Source organism: Mercenaria mercenaria, chromosome 19 (genome assembly GCF_021730395.1).
Source record: "Mercenaria mercenaria strain notata chromosome 19, MADL_Memer_1, whole genome shotgun sequence".
NCBI classification, from domain to species: domain Eukaryota; kingdom Metazoa; phylum Mollusca; class Bivalvia; order Venerida; family Veneridae; genus Mercenaria; species Mercenaria mercenaria.
This window is the reverse complement of record NC_069379.1, coordinates 17,239,037-17,259,733: the sequence shown is the minus strand read 5'-3', so window position 1 is coordinate 17,259,733 and position 20,697 is coordinate 17,239,037. Positions and strand designations below refer to the sequence as shown.

At 34.6% G+C, this 20,697-nt stretch overlaps 1 protein-coding gene across 1 annotated transcript in view; it reads right to left on the bottom strand.

The window, feature by feature from the left end:
• The window catches only part of LOC123541872 (CD109 antigen-like), a 139,329-nt gene that overhangs the window by 95,396 nt on the left and 23,236 nt on the right, over positions 1 to 20,697 (bottom strand). The window lies entirely within an intron of this gene.

The window sequence follows — 20,697 nt, the reverse complement described above, 5'->3', positions numbered from 1 at the left end:
AATAAAATTCAAGTGCATTGTAAACTCGGTAAGTCGAAGTGAGAAAAAAAATGCGATGAAATTTCACACATCTCATCGTGAATGTGGTTGGTGTTTAACACCTGCCCATGCTTATTGCCTAACCAGAGAGCCGTGATGCCGACACATCAAAGGTGCGGCGTTTATCAAAGTGAGATGATGTCATACTTGTTTGCACGTGCCGTAATGATAATTGCTTGATGTAAACATTTGATTTCTTAATCAGCGGTCATTTGTTTTTGAAACTTTATGCAAATTGCTTTTAATTTAAACTAATGAATTATTTAGTTTGAACAGCTGGGATCTTTGATAAGGATTAATTAGAGGTAATTGCGATGAGAATGTATAAAAAAAAAACTTCTTGGGGAAAAACATCATTCGTTCAAAATGTCAGATCGAAATGCTGTCAATCCTCCGGGAGAGAAACGTGGTAGAAAAAGGAACTTTGCTCAAAAACATTTGAGGTTAGTATCATTTTCATTCTTCAAAAAACTGAAAACTTTGGTAAACACAATCTGTACGGAATCGTTTACGTATATAGTGCCGACACAGCTTTTATTTTTTATTAAAACTTCTCGTAACTAAACCGTCCTTTTTATCATTTCGTCCATACGTCCCTTCTCATAACTCGTATTTCGGTTATCTCGAAATAAAAAACACGGTCCCTTGAAATTCGAGATATCGAGTTTCGACTGTACTTACTGACTTTGAAGAGAAGTGTTTGGCTCATTGGAAATGTCAAGTGTTGGTATGCTGTATATGTTGTTGTTGTTTTTTTTTTTTTTTTTTTTTTTTTTTTTTTTTTTTTTTTTTTTAAATTTCGATGAAGTAGAATTGTTATCGATGAAATTTTCACGTCATATCTAGCATGAAAAATAGAATGACGAGTCCTTCCGATTCACTGCCTTATCTATTCCAACATTGGTTCATACCATTTTAGTCAGGTATATTTCAAAGAAGTAAAATAAAAAATATATATGAACATTGCTGTAATTATTTTGAAGTATCGATATTCATTTTTACAGTAAGTAATACTCTCACACATTCAAGTATATTTACAGCTTAAGCCATGTGAAGCCAAAACCCTTTCGTATAAAATATATATATATATATTCATCATCAACGCTGCACTGTGTTCTATATTTCGTGTCATTCTTAGTTTTTGTATGACCAGTATGATTTTGCAACAACACAGCTGAATGAATTAATTTGACGATTGGTATATTCCCTCATGCAATTTAAAACTATGAATTTACTTATGCAGTGATATGAGCTCGTCAAATATTGGCCGAGACATGAATATTTTAAAAGATATAAAACACTACCTTTTCCAGCTCTATATCAAAAGCTGAGATATACATGCAGTCTCCGTTGCTGAGGTTTTCATCGCCTCTAGTGAATAAATCATGTACATGTGTACCCTGTAGCTCAAGGCTTCACAGTGTGCCTGTAAACCACGTTCTCTCGCACAGTCGGTCAGTCCTATTCCTAACATTCTACTGATTCAGAATCTGTCATCTCCTGTACGACATTTCGGAATTGAAAAGGTGTTCATAAGTAAATCTAAGCTACAGATGTGTATTTTCTGGACCGCAGAATGATTTGGAAAAAGAATACTAATAAAAAAAGACTTAGATCTTCATATACCAAATAAAACAGGACCACTTTATGCTTAAGGTCCCCTATTACTCTATCAGCTAATACAGTGCCACTCAGTGTTCTAGTTTAACTAGCTGATTTTACAAACAAGGGGGAAGCAGTTTTTTTTTTCTTAAAACACTTGTTGGTCTTGATATACCCGCAAAAGAAAGCGCAACTCAATGTTTTAGTTCTTTGATCACTAACGATTTTGATATATCTGATGAAGAGGTGGTCTCTTGAATGCTTATGTTTTTGATATTCCAGTGTCTTTCATTGTTTAAGTTCCCTAAATATTTGTTGCTACAACCAACTCCTCTGCAAATTTAACCCTTAATAAATATTTAATGACATATTTGTTGTAATGTTTTAAAATCCATTGGGAATATTTCAATGAAACAGGCTATGAGTTATTTACGATACCATCAAAACCAGTTACAGATATAATATCTGTTTGCAGTTTGCAGAAAATGTGGACTACTATTTAAAAAATGAAAACATAAACTTTAAGTCAGTCTGTCAAGCAATAAAAATAAACCCGACTTGATGTCGAAAGCTGATATTTATGACGATGAAAAAATATAATACTGGAAGGACCGAAAAAGCTCCTCATCAAAAACATTGTCAGTAAAAAGGGCTACGTGTTCTTTAGATTATGAATTAATGCGCCCTTCAAGGGATTGTTTAAAACGTAAACAGATAAGGAGTGAACTTGAACAAACACATGGTTAGGAAAGAAACTACTTTTTATGATATGTCAAGGCCATAAAAAGGGTAAATAAACAAATTAATTCAATGATACTTCTGCCATATCAAAGCAGTTTGTACTTACGAACAAATTTGAGAACTGAAAAAGAATAATATTTTTAAAGCAAATTGGAATTTTGTTCGTACGTACGAAAAAATCTGGGGACTGTACGCATTTGAAAAATGCACAAGACCTTAACAGTTTCTGAAACCCGCATCACATTTGTTCGTACGAAACGAACAGCCCAGGCTGTTATAGAAATGTTCGGACGCCTTGACCGTATTTCAAATGCAAACAGTCCCCAGATTTGTTCGTATGTCGAACAATATTCCAATTTGCATAAAGATTCTTTTTCAGTTCTCAGGGACTGACTGAAATGCATTTAAAAAATGTTCAAGACGTCCAAACAATTTACTATAACAGCTTGGGCGTTCGTACGTACGAATAAATTAGTAAAAAATAATTTTAAAATCGTCCAGGGATACGAAATGACCAAAATGGGAACGAGTTGACTTTGGGACGAGTTGACTGTAAATCGTTTACGGGAGATCACTCCATATCTGAATGGCACTCAGTCGAACTATGCCGCAGGGAATTCAGGTTTATGACGTTTTACAAGCTATTTCTACAGGAGCCTTGCGCACGGATTATACTCTCTAACAATACAGCTCAGAGCACCTACACACCCCTTAAGAACATATTATCTTTTCCATTCGGCCACAAACATTCCCGCGGGCTTCAGCAGACGTTTGTTCACAAAAAATGTGTATTAACGTCTGCCGAAGCTCTTGGGATATGATTTTGACCTCGACAATCGGTCTCGATCACAAACATTCCTGTGGACTTCTGCAATCGTTTATTCACAAGAAAACGTGTATTATCCCTACACCAATCTTTTATCATGCAATCATGCACGTAAGATGAAAATGGGAACTTGAACGTTCAGCAATAATTAATAGTTCATTTCCTTTTCTAATCAATAGAAACTGAGGATCTGTTTCGCAGAATATCAAACTAAATTAAATATTTCTTTCACGAAATTATATGCTTTCAAATGATCTTCTCATTGATTTGTATATCAAGGCAATATGTAATTTCAATAACTAGTCAACGGAGATAAATACTACGGAGATAACTACTAAGGAAGCCTTGTGTCAGGATATTTCTGATATTGCGGTTGAAACATCAAAAAAAAAAACTCATATAAGCTAGTCAAGATGTTCCCTCTGAGTGATATGAGCTACATGTTTCAAAGATCAAACTGATGATAAAATATTAAGAAAGTCCGCAGGTCACATTCATGGTCAATGATATTGAGTTTTACGATTGGTGTGCAAAACTGTGTATGTCTTCAAAATTTCAAGGCTGTATCTTAAAAACACACAAGAAAGTAGATCAGTAGGTCAATGTCACAGTCAAGTGACATCATATTACTTGGGGTCATCAGAAAATATTATTAAACAGCTGGAAATAGGATAAAATGATTTTTAAGTATTTTCATATATAACTCACATCGTAACTAAGTGACCCCGGGGCCCGGGCCTCTTTAACCCAAGAGGCATAATTTGAACAATTTTGGTAGAGGACTACTAGACAATGCATCATACCAAATATCAAAAGCATATGTCATATGGTTTCAGACAAGAAGACTTTTTTTCTATACAAGTCTATATAAAACTTTGGACACCTAGGACAGGGCCTCTTTTCACCCCAGGGGTAAAATTTGAACAAATTTGGTTGAGGACCATAAGACAATGCTACAAACCAATTATCAAAGGTTTAAGACAAGACGATTTTTAAACTTTTTTTCATATATAAGTCTATGTAAAACTTGAGACCCCCGGGGCGGGGCCATATTTGACCCTAGAGGGATAATTTGAACAATATTTGTAGAGGACTACTAGATGATGCTACATACCAAATATCAAAGCTCTGGGCCATGTTGTATTGTACAAGAAGATTTTTAAAAATTTTCCTTTCCGTTGCCATGGCAACCAGAGTTCTGCATGGAATTAAATTCTTTGAACAATTTTAAAAGGGAGCCACCCGGACATTGAGCGATCACAATAGCTCACCGTGAGCTTTTGGCTCATATGAGCTAAAAAGTAATCACCAAACTTGCAATCTGATCTGAAAAAAAAAATCTATTTATCTTCCATTATTGTCTTACCCTTTACATGGGCGTAAACACTTTCGTACGCGTATAACCAAAACGAGTTTTTGCAGAAAATAAAAGAAAACCGAGCAACATAAAAGGAAACGAAAATGTGTTAGTGATTAAAAGATAAAGACAGGGTGAAAAGCAAACAGAAGGTTATGGTGAAACTATTCAATGTTGCTAACAACAGCATTGAACTGCTCGAGGGATGGAAGGAAGGTAGGAGATTATTCAATCGTACTGTAGCGCTCGGCAAATAAGGGTACCTGTTACTGTCAGTGGTTGCAAAGATAAGCTGTAAGACGGTGGATGGTTAATGTGATTTAGAAGACATATATTTGAACCGCGCCATCAGAAAACCAACATAGTGCGTTTGCGACAAGCATCTGCGCAGTTTTGTCAGGATCCATGCTGTTCGCTAACAGTTTCTCTAATTGCAATAGGCTTTGAAAGCGAACAGCATGGATCCTGACCAGACTGCGCTGATGCGCAAGCGGGTCTGGATCCAGGCTTGCGCAAACGCACTGTGTTGTTGTTTTTTATGGCGCGGCTCATTTCTTAGCTCATACCGTTGTCAATTTTGTATCAAATTTCCAAATTCATTTTTTATCATAAGCAATCTAATAAGTATTTTATTTATGACATCAGAAATTAATATTGTTTTTTTTTCAAGATTTCTTTTAGCAAACTTTAGATGTTAAATTATAGAGCGGCCAGAAGAACAATCTATGAACGGCGATCCGGCGATTCCTATAAGGAGTCATGTACTAGTAATTATTTTACCTTATCACCAGCCCTTATAAAATACCAGAAGGTTAATAAACCCTAGTGATTTCCTATTGGTCATTTTCTGCACCCCTCCCCCACCCCACCCCTATTTATGATTTTCTAATTCAAGCGTTGCTGTAAAATTTTCAAAGAACGACGAAGAAAAGCACTGGTCAACACCATTCATCACTGTTGGAAAGTTAAACACACAAGCCTAGTATTTTAACATATGATAGAGTTAAAGTGAATGTTGAAAGCAATTAAGTAATATTGATGCTTTTCCCATTATTCATACCCTGCTGCGTAAACATATTCTAGCATACAGGTGACATGTGAATTGAATTTAGTTGATCCATGACCTACCTATCCAGCGGTCAGACAATTATGATAAACACTATCCTGTTCTGGGTACTGCCGTTTTACGTAATTGCACGATTTCTATTTCGTGAAGGATAAGCGTATTCCTTTGCTTGATTGTAAAAAAAACATCAATTATAATCATGCTCTTTAAACTTTATCGACAGACCAACGACACGAGGTTTCGAAAAAGAAAATCTTTGAAATTTACGACCTTTTTGTCGTTTATTTATTTTTCGTGCAAACTCTTTTGAGCTGTCGTATTGTCGTGCGTTCGACTTGCTAACACGGCAGCACAACAACAACGACAAATAAAGAAAGTGTCGTTCTGTCGTGTTGACGACAAAATACGGACACCAGAACGGCACTTTTATACCCACCCCTTTAAAAAATGAAATGAACAAAAAATATCTGTCGATCTGGCTTTCTTTATCTGTCATTATTATGTGTATTTAGATATTATTATTTCTGTCCTATCTTCCCCACCAATGCTAAAGTAATAGAACGAATGCTTTTGTATCTATCAAGTTGAAGCTTGTCATGAATTTTAAGAATAATTGCAATGTCAATACCTTGCCATGGCGGATGTTTGCTATGGTAGTGTTTTTGCCATAGCAAGTTTGCCATGGGAGTTCTTTGCGATGGCCATGGCAGAATATTGAAATGGCAAAATTTAAAAAATGAGATAAATATAAAAACAGTATAATTTTCACTTTTACATATGCCAGAAATAGAGAAAACATGTTTTCAGAACATTAGAGAAAAAATGCCATGGCAAATGCAATATTTTCCTACAGATATACAAAAATAGTAATGATATGAAATAAAATCATACTAACTTTGAAACAGGTTAGTAAATACAACAAATTAAAACAATTTTCATTTTTGAGAAGCGCGTATAAATATAGCCTGAATTTGCCAAATACCGCGTTGCAAAATGGAACCGGCGGCTATTCTGTATTAATCCAATAATTGAATTAGGGCGCGGCATATGCCATTACATGAAGAAGGCTAATTCTGCTAATATAAAACCTTAGTAATGACTTTACATGCCGTGTATTAAAGATTCAACCATAGCAGAACATCGCCACATAATTTAAAATGGTCCTGTACAACAACCAGCGACCTCAGGATTGGTTGAAAGATTTGTACAATCATTCAAACAAGCAATGCAATCCGCCGTCAGTGATAAATGATCATTGTACCAGACACTTCAAAGCTTCCTACTAGCTTATAGAAATATTCCTCAAGCTAGACCAGGCAAAACATCAGCTCAAATGTTTATTGGTAGAAAACTAAGATCAAGGCTAGATTTTATCAAACCAAATATCAAAAAAAAGGTACAAAATAATAAATTTTAGGAACTTGACAGCAAGCATATAAAAAGTTGTAAACTGGCGAGAATGTTCTAGTGTCAATGACAAAAAGTAGAAACAAACAGAACTTTAACTTTCCGTATCAAACTAAAACCTGTTTAAAATCAGAAAAGGATAGTCATACCGTTCATATAGTGAGTTTTGAAGTTTAAATTAAAAGAACAATCAGGCTAATATGGATGATTCATAAAATGAAACGAAAGAAAGAACAAAGAAGGCACCAGACAGACTCATGTACACTTACTTAATAGCGATTCTAAAGGAATGAGCTAGTATGTGTTTATCAGCGTCAAAAAGGACAAAGGTCTATTTATATAAGCCATCGGATTCGGACCCTATCCTAACCGCATGTCTGAATTTGTTACATTGTATAAAAATTATAAACTATGTATTCCGCTAATAAAATATATTTGAACCAAAAGGACAAAGTTATTCCTTCATTTATGACGAGATGAGGGTATTGATTAGTTATTTTCTCTTCTCTGAAATATAAAGTCTAGATTTTGCCAAACAAGCAAAATACCTCAATCTCCTAATTATTAATGGAATTCCATAGTAAACATAGAAAAATAATTGATAATATATTTACAAGGCTTATGGGTATTCTTGACTGGCCATAGGCTTGTTTCACTGAGTTTTTGAGCTAAAATGTATCATATTTGTCTTCATAAACTGAAAATACAGACATGCTTTTTAGGAATATAGTAAACAGCATTTAAATAATTGAAAAAGACAGGGTTAATTGAATTATTAACACACTATTAGAAGGAAAAAAAGTCATATATTTAAGAAATAATTTTTAGCAAAAGAGTTTTAACAATATTTCTGCACAATGGCGGTTTACGTTGGGCGTAAAAGATTTTAAAGAGGGGGGTGGCCCGAAGTGAAATTATTTTTACGACGTATTACCCCCGAGTGCATAAATAGTGTTAAAACACGGTTTTGTATTAATTATTTCGATTCTTATATGCCCTTAATCTAAAACAGTAGATAGAATATAGAAGCGCTCTTTCTTTGTCGTAACAAAAAGCTTTGACGTCATCGCACGTTAACGTGACGTCATTCTAGTGTAAGCGTGTTTTAACAGAGACAACATATTAGAATAATGCTTAAACCGTAGCAGAGCCTCACTGTGTATTTGATTAATTTTGTTTCAGATATTTACTCTGTTAAAATATTCAAGTCGTAAGAACGTTCTCTGTTACATCAACGGCCGTCAGTAAACCTTTTAACTTAACGTTAGAATAACAAAACTGTTCTAACAACATATCAACAACTTTGTACCGGCCATTTAATGTTAATTTTGTTTCTTTAAGAGAATTATTTATGCCGAGAAATAAACTGAAGTAAGTGGATCAATGAAATGTTTGTTCCCTTTTCACGAAACATAGTAAAAAAAACCCCAGATGTACGATATAAAGATATCTTCTATTGATAAATGTTTTTCCTGAATATGTAAGAGTATTTTGGAAATAAACTTATTTCTATAACAGTTCTAAACGGGTAAAATAAAAGTCCACTTCCACAGGGTCTCAAAGGAAATGTTAAATAATTTAATTTGAATCTTAGATATCAATCCCTCAAAACCACCAACCAAACATTTTCTATAATTCTTTTACGAATTACATCGTTCCTTGAAATAAATTCTGGGAGCCAAGACATTACGTTTAGCATCAGCTATTCGTTGATACGTTATATCTACAGCAAGCCGTAAATAGAGCCCTTGATATCTGCATATATTTTTTTTGCGTTTTCGATCGAGTGGCTGGACAGACTTTGTAGATATTGTTGCTTTTTTGTAACATCATCGGTCTGATACATGACCATGATAGAAGTTCCCCCCACCCACACTCCCCCACTTTTCTATCCCTACCCCTTCCTGTTCCCTTTTTCATGCGTGGCTCTGAGGCTGTATTCGTGGTGATCTGTGCTTCCGAGAAATCTACCCACACCTATATTTTTTTTATAAATGCTATATCATACAGCACGATAAACGAAACAATCTAACTGTTTTAAATTGATTTTAACTTCAACTTCGCTGTCATTGGTTCATGTGACTAAACACGTGGTCACTTACGCTTGCACTGAGAAACAGAGTTTCAGTTGAAGTCATGTCAATTTTAAGTTTAAACATTTATGAGAGGAAATCCAAACGATGAATATGTTTGCGCCTTTTATAGTTTTCATATTTGTTCAAATTGCACGTTCTGAGGTTTACACGAATGAAAATGGTGTTGAATTTGAATACGCAATAGATTTTAAAAGTAGATGTCGTTCTCAGGTGGGAAGATTTTCTTTTCTACATGGATTGTCAATCGCTCAGTGTGTTGAGGAATGTGGCTTACGGCGACATTGTGCGGCTTTGAATTACAGAAGACGTACACACGTTTGTGAACTATTTTCTGTGGCTGAAGAAGGAGATGACAGAGTAGCAGGCTGTATTTTCATTTCTGCGTCCAATATAAATGTCCTCAAGGTATTTATTGAAACCTTTTTATTCTTCATGTCTGATTTAATATCTCACCGACACAGTTATAAGTGATATGCCGACCTCCCAGCTTTTGATGGACCTGAATGTGTCACTCGGGACATTTTATTCGCCGCGAATATGATTTTATCATTTGCAGAAATGTGTATACTCTAATATATCTTTATTAACTACCTGATAATAATAAGTTGATAGCCAAATAATAAGGGTAAATAGAGGTACGTAACGCTACTTTATTGCAGGAAATAAGTGAAAGAATGTTACTTTGGGACTGACTGGTATGTAAAAGTTCATATCTGCTGAAAGCCTTTATTTTACACTGTATTATTAGTTACACTGCTTGTTGGTGACAGGATACGGGATATACGCTGTCGAGGAAATCCATATCAGGCGAGAGCGAAACTCGAGCCTGATATGGATTTTCGAGAGAGCGTATATCCCGTATCCTGTCACCAACAAGCTGTGTAACGATTTTATCTTGCCGACTACCCTTTACTTACATGCTATAATCTAATATTTTGTAAATTAACAAAGCGGCAGCCATTTTTTTTTAATCAAAATTCATATCTGAAATGTACTAGCAGGATATGGAATATATCCTGTCTCCACGTGACGTCTATTGACCAATAGAAATGCAAGAAACTTGTAGGAGGCAAGACAAATACCCATACATGATATAGATATAGTATTTTTATAAAACAGTTTGATGCAAAAGAGGAATTACGTGTTTATTATTAATTCATACCGATTCAGAATTATTGTGTCTATAAATGCCATTCTCACGCATAATACTCATTCATGCCGAAGAGAGGTCTTCTTTATAGCACATTTGTATATAGATCAAAGGCTGCACTTGCGTTATAATCAATACATTCATTTTTGATATTATCGTATATTTTCGAAGCGGAATAATAGTGATGAGGTGTGGCAAATCGTATGACTATTCAGTCGCAAAGTTAGGTATAAGGGATAGCCAGAACACTTGTTTAAAAGTATCCACATCTGTTTAATATTTCAAATACTAGGAAGGAAACAGGAAGTTTCAGTTGTAGACAAACAAACTCTTGGGACGTAAATGGAGACACGGTTACTTTGATTTAGTAGAAGCTGAGTATTTGTTCGATAATATATAAGTATAGTCTCCTTTAGAACGTACTCTCATAACAGCAAAGCATGGCTATGTTATTATAATATGTTTATTTTATGAATTAAACAGTTATAAAGAAAGCAGTTTACGTTGTATTTAGTATCAGAATCGTTTGAAATATATTATGCTATTCTTTTGCTCTTACAGTATGACGGTTTTATTTACCTTTTTACATCAAACTGCGTTTCCCCCACTTTGAGGATGTAATTATTATCATTATTATTATCATTATTATATCACATTTATGTAGCACTCTTGACATGCACATGTACACGTTTAAAACTGCTTTTCAGAATAAATTGCAAACAATACAACAATTACACATTTAACAAACAAAGATGCATTTTCACATTAAAGTGCACTTGCATTATGCGCATCTTACTGCATATAGTGTGTTTTTGGTGAATGTTTTATAAAAGCAATTTTCGGCTGCTGTGCATTAAAATGTGTTAAATTACCGATAATGCCGCATAAGTATTTGAAGCTGATGCTTTAGAAATAAATAAATCGGACTACTAAAATTATAGTTTTTTCTTCAATCTTCTACGCAGTGATCTCCCTTACCGATAGGTAGAGATTTCTGAAGTTGAAGGGAAGCAACTCCTGCGTGCAGTTTGACTTTTCTTAAGAAAACTGCCTCAGTCAAAATGAGAAAAGTCATATTTGGAAAGTTATTATTTCATATTGGTAACAGGAAGAGTTAGGTATATTTGGTTAAAAGCTATAATTTCCTCCACCCTTTTAAATCACACATCTATTTCAGCTGGACTTTTACTTGAAAAATGCGCATATTTAAAAGTATTTTATGTGACCCTAGGATAAAATATTGTTCTAGGGACCTTAGTGGTCGAGTGGTTAAGGTCGCTGTCTTCATTGATGTGGGTTCGAGCCTCACTCGGGTCGTTGAATTCTTCGTGTGAGGAAGCAATCCAGCTGGCTTACGGAAGGTCGGTGGTTCTACCCAGGTGCCCGCTCGTGATGAAATAATGCACGGAGCGGCACCTGGGTTCTTCCTCCACCATCAAAGATGGAAAGTCGCCATATGACCAATAACTGTGTCGGTGTGAAGTTAAACACAACAAAATAAATAAAATATTGTTCTATGCTGTAATGTGAAAAGAAAATCTGTACTGGTCAGTTTACGAAATGTCGTACAAAGAAGTGGTTTTAACGGGATTTTGATTGCAGTCAGCGTGTCAGCTTCCCTGATCTTGACGGGAAAGGAGATCCAAAGCTTGGGAGCAGTGAATGAAAAGCTCCGATTGCCATACATCTAGGTTTTATAGTCTTTGTAATGTATAGGACTATGATATGACGTTTAACAAATAATTTTAACAATGCTAGGGTGGTTTGTTTTATTGGGATAAACGCCATACCGACACAATTATAGGTCACATGGCGACTTTACAGCTTTGATAGTGGAGGAAAATCCCGGGTTCCCCTCCGTGCATTATTTTATTACGGGCGGGTACCTGGGTAGAACCACAGACCTTCCGTAAGTCAGCTGGGAGCCTTCCTCATATGAAGATTTCAAAGCCCATAGTGAGGTTCGAGCCTGCATCGGAGCAAGAGATTCACAGTCAGCGACATTAACCACTCGGCCACGGAGGCCCAAATCAAGCGTAGGGGTAAACGAATTGTCCCATTGTGACTGCACAATAGCACAATTACTGGTCGAACATATACCGTAAGTTGACTAGTTGGTCCTTCAGAAAACAATACTTTAAAAGTAATTATTGAAACAAAACAAAGTTAAAGAAAGAGAAATCAGAACTTCGAATACAATGTATAAGATATTACTCATTGTGTTGTATTTACAAATATGGTAGGAAATACCTGGGTGAGTTTTAAGTATTTGTGTAGCTCGAATTACTGTAAACATGTAAATGTATTCAGTGGCCATACAGATAATTCGCGATATGTTAAGTCTCAACGGTCAATGGCTCAAGAATATAAAAATTAGTTTAGCATAATCAAACATATATGGAAACATTCTGTACTGGACATTAATCTAGAGAAGAAACTAAACGAAAAAATAATTAAAAAAAACATTACTTAGAGAACTGGTCCCCGGAAATAAAGGAACCTTTCTGGTCATTGGAGATCATGATATCCATTCGTTGTTTAATAAAGACTCACTATAAAATCAAGAAAAGCAAGCACACAAGATTTCAAACTGTTTAGTTCATATTTTCTTCAAAAGCGATCCCCAGAAATTCAGGGACCTTTCTGGTCACTGGTAATGATGATGCCCATTAATTGTTTGTCAAAGGTTCACTTCAAATTAAGAAAAGCACACACGATTTAAGAATGTTTAGTGCGTACTTGACTCATGAATGGTCCCCAGAAATAAATTAACTTTTCTTGTCATTGGTGATCATTGTTTCTTCATATTAAAGTTTCACTTTAGCCTGTGCAAAGGAACCGTCGGGGCTTTTCATTACCACTATTCAACATAATCAATTAGACATAGCCTGCTATTCTTTGCATGCTTCTAACGGATCTGCTTATTGCGTTTTGACAAACCTTCGATATTGATAGGAAGTTTAGTCCAAAATCTTATTTATGGTCTTTACAGCATCCATGTCTTATCAAAGTATATTGTTGTCTCCATAAAAGCATCTAAATTAAATTAAATAAAGAATACTGAATACACTGGATTTTTTTTTAAAAGTCTAAAAATAATAGTTATCATTTTTATTTACCTTTGATAGTGTGAATTATATTATTAGACAAACATATTTTTTTTTTAAATATATCAGTATGGTCTTTTTAGATTATTGGTTGTATTACTTATTTATATATTAAAAATAGTTTTGAAAATACTTATTGATTTTAAAGGACCAGAAAATATACTAACACGGCGTTCAATTAATGCACGAAGACACGTTACTTAGAGATGGCTGCTTGTGTCAGTTAATAAAGTATTTTAGAAGATCTTTTGGAAGTACGGAACGCGTCCAGTTAGTTTAATTGGGTCTATTCAAACAAGAATATAATACTGTAAAATCCCATATTTTCGCTGGGTCAAAATTTTGCGAATTTGCAACTTTGAGTATGTTCGCGAGGCTTAAAATTCGCGTAATTGTAAAAATGGTACCCTATTTGAATTTTAATCATACTTATGGTGAATATTTACGAGGGGATTAATTTTCGCAGTATGTAGGGCATCGCGAAAGTAGTGAAATTTAAACCCTCGCGAAAATTTCTGCTTTTACAGTAGATTTATTATAATGGATGCTGCATTCGGCTCGACTGAATTTTTGCCAGATCGGACCTCACGAGGCGCGCAAGCACCGAGGTTGATACGACCTTGCAAAATCCGAGAGAGCCGAAAACAAAATCCCAGATCTACCTACTATTATAATGACCCTTCCATTATATACCTCCACCTTTTTGTTTGTTGTCTTGTTATTGAACGTAATCTTCAATGTTTATCGATGTTAAAATGGAAGTAAGTGAAGGTTTTAAGTGTGTTATTTATGGAACTGTGTTGGGTCATGCATATTAATGAAAGTAGTCCGGCAATACATGCAATACAAAAGGTACAATACGGAATTATTTCTGCCTATTCATATTTACTTGTGAAATACAAGCCGATATTTACAGAATTTTTATAAGTATATAATAATTATAGCTATTATCTTATCATGGCAAGGTAAGAGCGTTGGTCTACGGATCGCGGGGTCGTGAGTTCGACCCTCGGGCGGGGCGTGTGTTCTCCGTGACTATTTGATAAACGACATTGTGTCTGAAATCATTAGTCCTTCACCTCTGATTCATGTGTGGAAGTTGGCAGTTACTTGCGGAGAACAGGTTTGTACTGGTACAAAATCCAGGAACACTGGTTAGGTTAACTGCCCGCCGTTACATGACTGAAATACTGTTGAAAAACGGCGTTAAACCCAAAACAAACAAACAAACAAATATCATGGCAAACAACAACACATATTGTGACCCGGACGTTTCAATTTAAAAGTTTTTATAATTTGTTTTTGAAAAACCGAAACGAACTATTTTTCTTGTTTTCCCCTTTTTTACATTTCTTACAAACGAGCTTTTTTAAAGTCAGAAAATTTTGATATTTATAGAATTAAATAAAATTCAGTATACCAAGGGAAGGATGTATTCTCAAGGTCAATAGTAAAATTCAGCGATTTTACTGGTGAAAGGAACAAGTCTAGTAAGCATGGTAGCAAGATATCATTGTGCAAAACTCTGTAAATAGTCTCTGTTGTATTCTGCTATAGTGAAAGTGTGACATTTTTTGCACTTGAATTTTTCAACTATTTAACGATTCTTAAAAAGTTACAACTCACAGAATTTCACAGGGTAAAAATGTAAATATAATAAAATATATGTATATTCGCAAAAGTATAAGCAGAAACACCTAGAAATATAAGAAGATTCAGAGAATACAATTTCAGAACCATTGCATGCATGACTGTGTCATCCAGTATAGTAGTTAGGTAACATAATATAGATTACTTTTCCATTTCATTCGTATTAAATGGACAGGATTAGGATTGACATATGCGCTTCACTGAACTATTTCTCTCTATAACCATATTGTTTCCCTTGTGTAAAATAAGTTAAGGATGAGTCGATAGATACTAGTTTAGTTGATAAAGTACATCATGGACCGCAAAAAAAAACTGATATTCAAATAGCAAATCTTAATATGACAAAAAAACTGTTTATTGTGATATACATGTTAAGATTTATGGTTTGCTAAATATTTTTTACCTTTAAATATGTTACAATTGCGTCTATTTTCTAGATTCCATGCGATGTTTGCGAGCTGGGTAAGGTATGCGACACAAAAAGCCAAGCATGCATCTACAAAGGTAACGATAATCTTAATACTTAAATGATATATAATATTTTTGATTTTGTTTTTGTTTCAGAAATTATATCAAGAAGCATATTACGACTTATGGTAAAATTCAAAAATAGCTACATTTCTGAAACTGTTGATTTACCTAATATTAGCGCAATGTGGCGTACCGTATATTTTCACTTATTAGACGCACTCACTTATAAGACGTCGATAATGCAATCTGAAGTCTCTCTTTCTTTTAATATTATTACACACTTACAAGATGATCTACACTCTCTGAACTGGACATATGACTTCTAATAATGCGTCTTATAAGCGAAACTACACGGTAAAACTCTGCTTGTTAGTAACTGAACAAATTTTTAATGATAAATTTAACCGCTTTTAACCGATTTGTAAAACACAGCGACATGTCGAATGAAGAATACTAATTACAAGATTTTGTGAAGGTGTTGAATTGTTTTTATTCATTTGAACTATTTAGTTTTGTGATATATTGGATAATTAATTGATACAATCGCAACATTATTTAGAGTACAACGCCCATTGCCGTAAGATCATACAAATACGGATTTAAAATTTCCTCGAAACATCCTAATAAATGAGGTTCATGAAACTTAAGGCTATTTTTTAAAGCTTGCTGAAAAGGTGTTTTTGGTTTTTGTAACATTCGTTACCGTGTTATGTTCGTTACATTGTTACACTTATAAGATGTTTACATGACACGGTTTGCTTTTTAATCATATTTATCAGCCTAACTTCTGTTTATTACCTTCATACCTGTTTGTTATTTAACCAGTATTAGAAATAGCAGGTAGTTGTGCAATCATTTATAATAAACGCTGTATATTTATTGTATTTGGCGTATAAAATTGTATCAATTTTTTTTTTGCTCATATCGCATTGCTAGTATATTTGGAAAGTCAAAATCACTCCCGCAATTGACTCAGAAAAAAACAGTAAAAATATATGCATTGAAAATACAGGATAGTATTCTTTAACACTACACAATAAAGTCTGTATGAAACTCAAATGGACACATATAACACCATAAATCAAAATCAAAGCGGGCTCGGGTTGATTGAGTCTGCTCATTAGGAAAAGGAAATATGCAACAACCCTTACGCGCCCTAGCCCCAGCTTACACAGAACTCTTTTAAATGGACTTTTTTCATCTTAAAGGGCCAGGAAATATAACACCACCTAGTCACACTGTCTCTGGCATCAATAAATGGCCTTACATAGAATGTGTCGGGGTCACGCTTACACACCGTTTACACAATTAAATGCCTGTTTACTTTCAGTATGCAAATTTAGTTAGAGTTTTACATGTAAACTTATTTCTAAACAACTACGAGGTCGAATGCTTTAAAACTCTACAACAAAGTTTAGGTATAGGAAATGATATTTTAGACATTCTATAGCTCTGGCTTACATCCACAAATACTGCTGATTTCCCAGTAACTACTTGACCATATGTTTCAAACTCAAATTTTTGACAATATCAGATGATCCTACAGAGAAAACTCTCATACATTTGAACAAACGTTGCCTGATAACAGCTTTGGTAGTGAATGGTATTTGAAAATTTGTGTTTTTGATTATGTCTAACAGTCAGAGTGTGATTGTAAGTTATAGTGTTTACAAAAACATATCCGTAGCTTTCTTAGTTATATGTATGAATGACTTAATTTGTCACAGTTTAATATTAGTGTCAAAAAAAAACAATGCATATAAGGGTTTTTATATACAGCATACATTTTTCATCAGAGTGTCAGATACCAAGTACTCCGGAGAACGGAAAGATACTTGGCAACAACTACAAGATTGGGGGAAAAATAAAATACAAGTGTAACAATGTGGAAAACCATGAGGCCGTGAATGCTGTATGCCTTACCAGTGGACAATGGAGCAAGGCTGCCAATTGCACTAAACGTATAATTATTCAAATTAAATTCTAAAAATTTCAAATTTAAATACAATTTATATTTTTCTTTAAGATATTATTGTAATAAGTATAATTTGTGTTATAACATTCTTTTTTATTAATTTGCAATCAATATATAATTATACTTAAGGCCAAGAGCTGTATTTCAAGGGCACAATTAAACAGACAGTTTTTAAAAGAAATGCAACCCTTTGTTGTTCTGTCATGCCCTTATCAATTTTTTACAAAACAGGGTAAATAAAAAATATTTGATTGCTTGAGTTCGCACAATCATTTTATTTCTTATGATTTATAACTATTTTTCTGCCTACAAAATGCAAATGAATAAGTACAATTAATAAATTTAAAAATCTGACATGACGATTATATTATGGCTTGTCGGCGCTTTGAATGGAACGAATAAAAAATGAACTTTATGAAGTTTACAGATGCTATGTTTCTCAGTCACGTGACCCAATCTCGTCTTTCGATGGACAAGTCTGTCTGTCAAGATTTATATATATATACGCTCAAACAAATAGCTTGTTAGCAACACAATGAAGCTTGACAGTTTCTTCGCAATTACGAAAACTGCGAATTTTACTTCGATATTCATCAGCTGTTAAGGCAGAGGTTTTCCGGACTAGCCTGAAAATGCCAAAACCTCATATGGAGTATAAATAATCACAAGGAAATTACACTTGTATTTCAGATGCACTGTCTTAAAAATTCTAAATTCGATTGTATTGATAAAGAAATTATGATTTGTATATTCCGCAACTGATTCAGAATCTGTTAAAAGTTTGACGATACGGTCATTGTATATCTACATGTTTGTACTAAAACGTTTGCATTACATAAAATTTTATGAACGTTTCGAGTAAATACTGTGTACTTCGTCGATATATTAGTTTAATTTAGAATCGTTCAAATTCATGGGCATGAAATTTTGTGGTTTTTACCACAACTGTAATTTCTTGTAGATGTGCGCATGTGGATAGCAAACACAAGTCCCCGGTGACAATTAATGATTTCTCTATAATTATGCAATATTTTAATTCTGTCCCATTGCTCCCTACCGCATGAGATTGACGTGAAATACATTTAATTTTGGGAATTAGCTGGAAATGCTCTCAAATGGATTTTTTAATTACTATGTCATTTTTATGTATTGTTGGAAATAATAAAATATAATTGATACACTGTTAAACTTTCTTTCATACCTTTCAGATTGTAGCAGTTATCTGTCTATTGCAAATGGGCATATTGTACAAGATCATCTTAACTCGACAATGGCTACAGTATCGTGTGACTACGGTTATCAACCAAATCCCCCCTTCTATCAATTGTATAACCTAGGGTGAATGGGAAAACGCAACGTGCGATCTTAAAGGTAAGAACGTTTCTTTTCAGGTCAGCACTTTCTTTCGTTGATTTATAATTGTTAGGCAAGTAATTTGATACTTGATTAAATGCGCTCCGCACTGGAACTGGTAAATGACCCTCGTATTTGTGTACGTCGTTGAATTACCTTAACATATACTGAGTACACGTGTAATGTTGGCCATGTTCTTACCGGAGGGGACTCTACACGGTCTTGCGTTGCAGGAACTTGGACTGGCATGGAGCCTATTTGTACACCGACAGGTAATAAATGACTAATCAGCAAAATTACTGGTTTATCATGCTGCTGTTATGAAGAAATTCTATGAAATAGGTTGTCTCGTATGAATATCATTTGCAGATATCAAAACACTGACTATAGACGTACAGACTATGTTATATCGGAGGATTTCCATTTGTATATGTCGATGCACTGAATATAGACTAAGTTGTCTCAAACAATCAACATTTGCACGTGTCAGTGCACTTAATAGAGACCAGGTTACAGAAATTCGCTTATAAGACGCACTCACTTATAAGACGCCCCTCGAATTTAGACATGCAATAAGTAGTGTGTTCTTTTTCTTTTACTTTCCTTGTTCTACTCGCTTATAAGATGCTCCCCAGTCTTGAACTGGATATATGACTCCTAATAATGCGTCTTATAAGCGAACATGTAAGGTATCTCGGAGGATTATAGGTTGCCCTTGTTTTATTATTATTATTATCATTCAAAGGCGCTTTACATAGTTCAAATGCAGCCAAACAGGGCGCATAAGTCATCCCATTAGACTCTAGCATTTTCACTGGTTGAACGGTGATCACGTGGTGACTCCCTATATTTCTATGAAGAGTGTGTAGATTTTAATGTTGATCTATGCTATAAATGAGTCTCGATAAAACAAATCAATCATATGGTTTGTTAGTGATCCTCCATGGAAATATGGTTACGTCATTTAAGCACTTGACCATGTGCATGTAGCACACGATCGTCTTTGAATACATCTTAAAGTCTTACTTTTTACTTTTAATTCCAGACTGTGGTTCATTGTCTAGTATTGCGGATGGAACAGTTTCAGTACCAGTGACAACGCACGGAGCTACGGCTACATACACGTGTAATGTTGACTATGCCCTAACAGAAGGTGACTCTACGCGGTTTTGTGATACAGGAAATTGGACTGGAATAGAGCCTACTTGTACACCTATACGTAATTACTTTATCTTTGGATTTTTTTAGTTATTGTACTTTGAAAATGGTTATGTCCACAGGAGTTATATCATCTTTGAAGATTACCAATTGTACATGTAAATTTTACTATTCTCTACTTGAGGTGCATGTCTTTAACAAATATTACATAGATATCAAATTGAATTAACTGAACAATTAATAGATACGCTATTTTTGAATGGCAAAGGATGTCTACTGTAAACATTATTAGAGGCCTGCGGTGTCGAGTGGTTAAGGTCGACTCCGAGTCACTTGCCCCTCACAGAGGCGTGTCGAAACCTTGCTTGAGGTGCACTAGTTATCATGTGAGGAAGCCATTAAGCTAGCTAACGGAAGGTCACTTGTTTTACCCAGTTTCCCGGCCATGCCAGAAAAATTGCACTTAGGTGCACATAGGCATACTCCCACCAACAAAATCTGGCCAATGTCACCTTTTGACCTAATTTGTGACGATCTGATGTTAAACCTAAAACAAAAACATGTATCACGAGAAATCAAGAAATCTACTGTTTTGCTTATACTTCATTTAAGAATCAAAATTATATATATCCGCAGCGTGTTTAATGCACTTTGATCACTTAAAATTAGGTATATACAGAAATGAATAATTCAACCCGA